Genomic DNA, 9,189 nt, shown 5'->3' with positions numbered 1-9,189 from the left:
CTATAACAACTGCTAAAATTGTGTCAAATGGCATATTCTATTTCTTCTATGAGCAGGAATAACAAACAAAGCAGATGAAACACAGGTTTAATTTAAGAAAAACAAGTTCAATACTAGATAAAGAAATTTGGATATATTTTTGAATTATTCTGGAATATTGCTTTATAAATTTTTTTTCATCAAGGAAATGATTTCTGATGCTGGGGTATTACAGAGTCAAGAGAAAACATAAGTGGATTAACTTAAGTGAAATACAATCTACATGAAGCTGAATTAGAGAAAACAGTTTGGAAATATTATTTGAGTATGCTTTAAACTAATGTAGGTCCAACAATAAATGAAATATCTTCCATAAATAAGGTTTCACATTTCTATTATATTTTATTTGAAGATATGAAAGTTTTTATCTTCTCTTTTTCCTTCTCCTCCTTCAGTAGGACAGTCATATTTTATCTTATTTATTTGAAATTTTATTTTTTTCTAGAACGATTTAAGAAGTGAAAAAAAAGATAAAATTGGTAAAGACAAATGTAGCTACCAATGTGAATTCACTTCTATTCTATCAAGATAGAAGTGAAGAAACTATTTTTAAGTATCAACATTCTGTAGACATCTGGCTACCAGCATACAGGAAGGGTATAGCCAGCATGTACATAATTCATTTAAAAATCTAACATATCAGTGCTATGGGAACGCACTATGTTATATGTATTTATGAATATGTCAAAATCAATCCCACTCTTATGTATAACTATAATGCAATATTAAATATTTTTAAATAAAACAAGATACTTTTGCCTTGATGAAGAAAAATAAATTATTAAAAATATTAGGAATGAAATTTGTTGAGGATTCTCTCTTTTTATGGAGTGGAATTTAGGTCCATATTGACACAGTAGTTTCTGGACTTTACTTGCTTTGGAAATGCTTTTGATCCTTGTTCATCAAGATAGGAGAAAAGAGGAAAATTAAGGTAGAAGTACTTTTCAAAAATATATTGTGCTTCTTGTGCTACATCTCTTGAGAGTGTAAGGATGATCTCTAGAACACTAGAAAGTGGGGAAAACACTGTATTTCAATGACTTAAGATATTTTTCCTGGATTATTATTCTTAAGAATAACCACTTTGTCTATTTTTAAGTGCACAGAGATATATAAAGAGAAAACTTGCATAAAATTCACAGACTAAAATAGCCATAGTGCTCAGAATTCATTTCCGATAATATTCCTTTACCTTCAATTATTCTAGAAGTGCATCAGTTATAATCTCTTGTCTTAAGGGTGTTTTCTGTAGGAGTGCTGCACAGTCGATGGCCTGGTTACATTTGAAAACCACATCCAATTATTTTTTTCTATTATTCCAAACTTAAGAGATTAAAACCCTGCCTTTGGGAAAACAAATTCTCTAAACACTTGAAGAAAACAGAACAAGACATGATATATTTCAGAAATATAATCAGAAAACCAAAATATATATATTTGCTTCAAAAATTATTCAGACAATATGTAAAATTTATTTTAAATTCATCATACTAATATTTCTATACAATTTCTATACAATTTCTATACAATACATGCGAATGAAACTTGAAATATGTAAGAAATTTCAGGAAGCTAAGGAGATATCTACAAACTTCTTATTTTTAAAAATCTTGTCCTTCTTTTATATGACTTTGATTCTAATTCTCCTCTCAATACACATGCAATCTTATTTTTTGATGTGTACACATATTTATTTATATTCCCAGAGTACCCAGAGGGCACAGTACGGTATAATTGCTGGATCATTTGATAAAAGGGCTATTTACAAAGATGTGATCTCAAAGAAATCTCGTTGGATATTGTTGTACCACAAAGTCAGTAATAGCAGGATTTCATTAAGACCCCTGGTTCTGAAGAGATGAAGCTAAGGATACCAGTATTTGGCAAATTAAAATAAGAAACATTATTACATTGTAAAGACAAACATGGTTGCAAGGAAAGAATCATCTGACCAAAGCCCAACTCTTTCTTCAAAGAGGTGCCCCCAGACTATAGCAGATCCAAAGGAAAGATGCTGAGGTAATCAATGTCTTGAATTAACTCCAGCAGCACACTCCTGCTTCCTGCCCAGAGGCCAAATTCATCATGAAAACCAGGGACAAGAAGAACCTGATGTAGTCCATCAGTTTGAGCCTCTCAGGGAACAGTGCAGGGAATAGAAACTTGAAGGGCAAATAGGAGACATCCAACATGTGCAGGTATATTTATGTTATTAGGTAGGTGGATTTCTTTCCAGAATTTTTCAACTTTTTAACCGAAAAAGATCAAATACCTTGTAACTCTGAAAAAGGAAAAGAAGGACTATTGTTATTATTCATGATTATAAGCCAAACACAATGTGTTAGATGCTTTACAAATGACACAGTAATATTAATTACATTTCTCTTAGGGAAATAGGTTAGAAAAATTGCAGAGCTTGCTCAGTGACATAAAGCCAAGATGGGCTATAGACCCAATTCCAATCCTTACTTTTAAACACTTATAGGAAAAACTTCTAATCCTTGAAAAGTCCCTGCTTTTCTCTTGGTTCTGGTCAAATTTGATTCTTGTTTTAGGGGTATATCTTGACATTTCTAGTCTTTGTGTCTTTGTGTGATACATATAATACATAATCAGGCATATTAGAACATATTGTATATTACATATATGCAGTTGTACCACATAGAAGTGTTTGGTCATTGATGGAATGCACAAATAGAGGCTTCATATGATTACATGACCCAGGAGCCATCTTAGTTTGTGCAAGGACACACACAGTGTTATACTCACACAATGGCAACACCACCTAAAGATGCAGTTACTCAGAATGCACCCCTGTCCATCCTTAAGTGATGCATGGCAGTGCTTGTCTACTTATATATGTGGGTTCTGCATGCTGTTCTTCTTTATATTCTACCATTTTGAAATTCTATAACTCATTGTAAATGTAGCAATTGTAATTTTTTCAGACTAAGACAGTATTACCATTTCTGGGACCAATAATGTCTTTATTTTTATATCCATCTATTATGGTTTTGACCTGGAGTATGCCCCAAAGTCTCATTTGTAGAGATGGGGCTTTTCAGCAATGAATGGACCAAGAGCCCTCATCATCACTGTTAGGAGGGATAATGAATGGACTATTAGGAGTTGAGAGCTAGCTGGAGGAAGTGAGTCACTGGGAGCATGTCATAGATGGGTTTCTCCTTTCCGCTGCCCCTCTCTGTGTCTCTCTGTTTCCTAGGTGCTATAAGCTGAGCAGCTCTCCTCTGCTACACCTTTCTGGCATGATATTTCTGCCTTGGAGCCAGTTGACCACAGACTGAAACTTCTGAAAGTGTGAGCCAAAATAAATCTTTTCTCTTCTAATCTATTCTTGTCAGGGTTTTGGTCACAGGAATGAAAGTTTGACTAACACAATATCTTAGGTACTGATTTTGGCCACTGCCTTCCAGGTTAATTTTATTCCCGTGCAGAACATACTGTTGAAGGGCAAGGCTGCAGACATGACCTCATGGTAAGACAACATGGTGTGCTATGCACCAGCTTTTGTACAACTGCAAGTGGTAGATAAATATCTTACTCATTGTGATAAATAACTGTATTTCAAGAAATCATAATGAATAAAAGTTGTTGTTCCAGTTTTATAGGAGAGTAAATTGAGACTCAGTTTTGAATAAACTTCCCAGAGAATATATTGTCAGCACATGATAGGGCAACATTATAATTAACCTAACCTGGTTTAGATACTACTATATTATACCACTATATTATATCATATTCTAGAAAAAATACATGTAAGGTCAATAAACAGAATGAAAGTGTGAGAGAAAAGAAAATCCAATCTATCTAATATTTATAGGAGTTTGTACTGTTTGAGATATGGTGGTTTCAGAAATACACCCCTTTCTTAAAAACTCAAGATTTGTTTCATAAACGTGTGCTCTTGGTATTCATTTGAGGTCAGTAATTTTCTTGGTCAATAGCAACCTACTTTTTCTCTCATAATTTACAACAAAAGAGAAGAGAAGGTAGGCCCTTAAAATAACCTCAACTTGGATACAAGTTTTTTTTTTTTTTTTTTTTTTTTTTTTATGTTAAGAAGAAATAATACTCAATTTAAAAAAGTAAGGGTATGCTCCTCCTAGTTATTGGTTTCAGGGCACACTATTGGTGGGAATACCTTACTGTCTGTTCCATGGGGTAGGTGACAGAGGAAGCAGAGTTTTTCTGGAACTCTACAATGGACTGAGATGATTCACCATAAAGACTTGTTCCTTTTTCTTGATGTTTCCATCTCTTCATCAACAATAGTCATTTATCAGATACTGTGTGCCATACCCTGGCCTAAGCAATGACAAGTTAAACTTTTCAGGAATTGAATTCAGTTTGGTGTTGGTGAGACTATGTAAGCAATGAACAAAAGTGAGTTTGAACAGGTAAGAAATAAATGAAAAAGGTTCACGAATTTTGAAAATCTTGACATTACATTGAGAATTCATTCTGAGGACAAGGAGAAAATTATATTTTCAACTAATAAGCTATCATGAACATATTTACATTTTAGAAAGATCAACCTGGCTGCAATGAATTGAAAAGGGGGAAATAATTGCAACAGGGAGAATTTGGAAGTTGATGAAATAATTCAAGTATGAGATAACAGTGATGTGTGAGCAGGCTGGTCAAACAGATGTGCATGATTGAAATGTTGGCGTGAGGCCAGGTGACATTAGAATATGAAACTGCAACACTTAGAAAAATGGGCTTGTCTTCAGCCTTTTTCAGGTGGCATTTACTCAATTACTCTACTAATTAGATTTGTTTTTCTCTTTGTCATATAAAAATATTAACTCGGAATCCTTGATGCAGAGACCCAGTTATTTATTCATTTTTTATTTTATTTGTTCTTATTAGCTGTACATGACAGTTGAATGCATTTATACATTTTGATAGATCATACATAAATACAGTGTAATCTCTCATTTTTCTGATTATATGTATTGCAGGATTCTTTATTGACTGAGAAAAGTATTAAACTTAATGCTTCATTTGACATTGTTTTGTATTCTCTGTTCAAATACAATCCCTGACATGAAGGACCATCCAAGCCAGTGAATGCTTAATCCTTAGGTGTTCTGTGCTCCCCAAATACCTCGTGCCTAGAACTTTACTCTGGTTCTAATCATACTGCAGAATAATTTGCTTTCCTATTATTCTTAGCAAAAGAATGATTCTTCTAGAATTTTATGCTACCAAGATTCAGTAGGATGTATCCTTATCTTAATCTGAACTTTGAAATCACACAACCATGGTTTGAATATTTGTTCACTGATTAAATTTCAAATGTCTTGCTCAGTTTTAAATGAAGATAACAATGCCCCAGTTATGTTGTAGATGAAGTAAAACGATGTATATTAAGATATAAGTATATTTGCAGATAATACTTAATGTCCAATAAATACCCAAGCACTTCATATGCACAAACTAATTTAATACTTATAGAAAACCTAGAGGCCACTTTTGTTTTTCTTGCAGTGCTGGGTATTGAACACAGGCCTCATGCATGTTAGGCAAACACTTTACGACTGAGCTACATCTTCACTCTGCTTCTATTTTTATACCAGTGTTGTATATGAGAAAACTGAGACACAGATTGATTGCTCAATTTGCCCAACATTTGCATTGTCTGTTACTGGAAGAGCAAAGATTAGAATTATGCCATTTATTGCCTATGCAGATGGAAGAACAAATGAATCCCTTTCCCCATTTCCCCCCATAACTTCTAAGAAATAGAAACTTTTTATGACAAAAACCATTGATATATTCATGAACAAATGCACTGAAGAAAGTGCCTACTTTAATTAATAAAGTATCCTTTTGTAAAGCTCTCTGCCTGGTACATGGTAAGACTAATGAACTATTGAATAATAAGTGTCTGCTTATAATTCATACATTCAGCTAATTCCTTTTTAATAGTTTTGAAGGATCACTATCATAAACAACAGAAGCAACAACAAAATCAAACCATCTGTCAAAGGGATGTGATTAAGCATTATAGACTGAGACTAGCAAGAAGATTGGGAAAACAGTGAAAATGTAATAACAGAAATATTGTAACAAATTTACCTCTCCTGCCCCTGTGATTACCCATCTAATTTCCAGGTCTGCCATTTGTGTCCAGGTGCAATAAAATATTCACATTCTTCAATATTCAAGCAAAGCACTCAAAATCACTCACCTTCTTTGGAAGAAAATGTGGTGTAAATATTTATCAAAATTTTATACAACTATGACTTTAAGCAATAGTAAGCACATGAGTTATTGCTTAATATAAAAACCTCAATTTTCTTTACATAAATATGTATTTTCCAATAATAGCAGCTGATTAGGGGAATTTTTATTATTTTTGAGCCAAGAAAGCAAGGGTGATGAGTTTTATCTATTCTCTCCCTTTTATGGGTTCAATTAAGATGATTAACAGAATATATGTCTGAGCACACTTTCAAACTTTGTGAGCATTAGGCACTGACAGGTCCCAGATTTCCAACTTGTTAGAAATCAGTATTCAGAGCAGGAATATCCTAAGCCTCTAAGAGACACAGACAGAAAATAATGTTCAGTGCATGCCACTTAGACATAAAGGGGATCACATCGTGCACTGATTACATTGATTTTCCAAGATCAAGATGGACCCCTATTTTGCTACTGTTTTTGTTCAGAAAACTTAAAACCATGTTAATATTTTTTACTTTAGACTCCAGAATTTATATTTATCTTGAATCTGGACAAACAGTTCAATTTCTATTGTCAACAAATATTCATTGTAAGATTTCTACAGACGAGAATTTGAGGTCAAACTGTTTTCAATTTAGTTATTGACAGTTTCCTACTGTCATGAACACAAAGGAAAAAAAACTGTACATTCCACTTGCCGTTTGCCCCTCTGTTCACTGCAGAGAACATGCAAATGGTGCAGTTTTGATTCATAATCAATCTCACCTGAACAGCTATTTAGTTGACTTGATGCTCTGAAATTGGAATTGTAGATACTAGTAATTTCTGACTTGAATTAAAACAGACTGAGCAATACCAAATAACCAAGTCTTTTCAAAAACTGGTAAACATGAGAACTTGGACTAATTTTAAATCTGTTTTCTTATGGGCTCACTATCAAATAAATAAGTCAGTGTGAAGAATATTTAAAGACACAAGAGAGTGTACATAGCTGGCTACTCTCTGTCTCTTTCCTCATGGAGTTAAGTCTCACACCTTATAGTCATTGTTATCCTTGCAATGTTCATGCCTTCACAGGTCAGGTCACAGGTTAGAAATATGTGCTAGCTGCCTTTTACCACGTTAGACCAGGAGATGCTGTATCAGTGCTCAACTCCCAACAATGCTACATAAGCCCATTTCTTGCATCATCAAAAGATTATTTCTACGTTCCATTCCATTCATATAATTGGATCCAGAGCAAGCATGAAAATAGCCAGCCCTGGGTCAGTGGTCTACAACCTGTTCATTGTATATATTGAGATATTCTTCATCGACTTTAGGCAAAAGATCCTGGGGTCAAAGAACTTGTCTATTTTCAGTAACAAAAAATTTTAAAAGGAAGGTGTGATTTCACAATGAGGTGTGAAGGAATGTGCACAGGATGCGGAAGAAGACAGCTGTGCTCCTGGGTCACCCCCTATTTGGGACAAGTTAATTAGACTGTCAGCATGAGTTTTGCCATAATGTAGAGCCTACTCTATATTCCCTATTGGATTGCTAGAAATAGCATATATCATCACTAGCTTAAGTGAAACACTTTTTAAATTTCAAAATGTGTTATTTATGCTAGGTTGGTTATTATTGCCTCAGTGACAGAAAATGCTTCAGTTTCAGATATACATATCATTTCTGCCCTGAGGATACTGCGAAGGACATTCAACAAGATTCTCAGATATGGCAGACTTCATCAATAGTCTTTGCAATATTCTTCCTTTTCCCTCTCCACGTACTTTCTAAATTAATAATCTTTTGTAAAAGATAATTTAACCGTATTTGTGTGGAATGCATTGCTGGGCTCTTCATTATGATTCATTTTTCTGTTCTTTCACCAATACCATGCTGGCATAATTACTGTAGAATTACACTAAAAATTGAAGTTGGATAGAGCCAATCATTCATCTTTATCCTCTAATATTTTGTTGTTTTTTCTTTTACCTTTTTATATAAACTGGAGAATCATTTTGTCAATATATGTGGGGTATATTTTTGGGATCAAAATGAGATCTTTTCAAGACTTCAAATGTCAGATATATTTATAAATATTCCAATGCACTTGAGAAGATGTATGCTGATATTATTGAATGAAGTCTTTTTGTTGTTGTTCTTTTTCTTTTTTGGTACCACAGATTGAACCCAGTGGCACATATCCACTGGACAATATCCCCAGGTCTTCTTCGACTTTTTTTTTTTTTTTTTTTTTTTTAATATTGAGACAGGGTCTTGCGAAGTTGCTTAAGGCCTCACTGAATTGCTGTGACTAGCTTTGAACTTTTGATCCTCCTGCCGCAGTCTCCTAAGCCACTGGAAGTATAGGCAGGCACCACTATGCACTTCTTAGATGAAGTCTGGTATAAATGTCCAATAGAACATTAAAACCCTTTTAAAAAAAGGGGGGGTTGTTTAAGTCAACTACAGCCTTTGGAGGTTTGTGCCTGGATCTGAAAATTACTGATAGAAGGATGTTGAAGTCTCCAACTACAATTCTATATTTGTCTAGTCCTCCTTGCAGTTACTTCAATTTTTGTCTCAAACATTTTGATGTTCTGCTTTTAGATGGATGCACATTATGATTGTTTTGTTTTTTTGGAGAATCATCCTCTTTATTATTATATCCTATACTTCTTTGTCCCCAACAATTTTCATGTTCTTAGGTCTACTTTGTTTGAAATTAATATAGGTGATCCTGGAGACTTGGTATTAGTGTTAGCATGATCTATCTTATTCCAAGTCTTAAATGTTAATCTATTTATATATTCACACTTAGAGCTGGTTTTAGGTAGATAATATATATTTGGGTCTTATTTCTTTACTTTTAAAAAGTTATTCATCCATTTTTAATTTGACACATAAATCTGTACATATTTATGGGTACCTTGTGATATTTCAATAATG

This window comes from Sciurus vulgaris, assembly GCF_902686455.1.
Source record: "Sciurus vulgaris genome assembly, chromosome: 15".
Classification (NCBI taxonomy): Eukaryota; Metazoa; Chordata; class Mammalia; order Rodentia; family Sciuridae; genus Sciurus; species Sciurus vulgaris.
The sequence above is the reverse complement of the archived record's forward strand: the minus strand, read 5'-3'. Positions refer to the sequence as shown.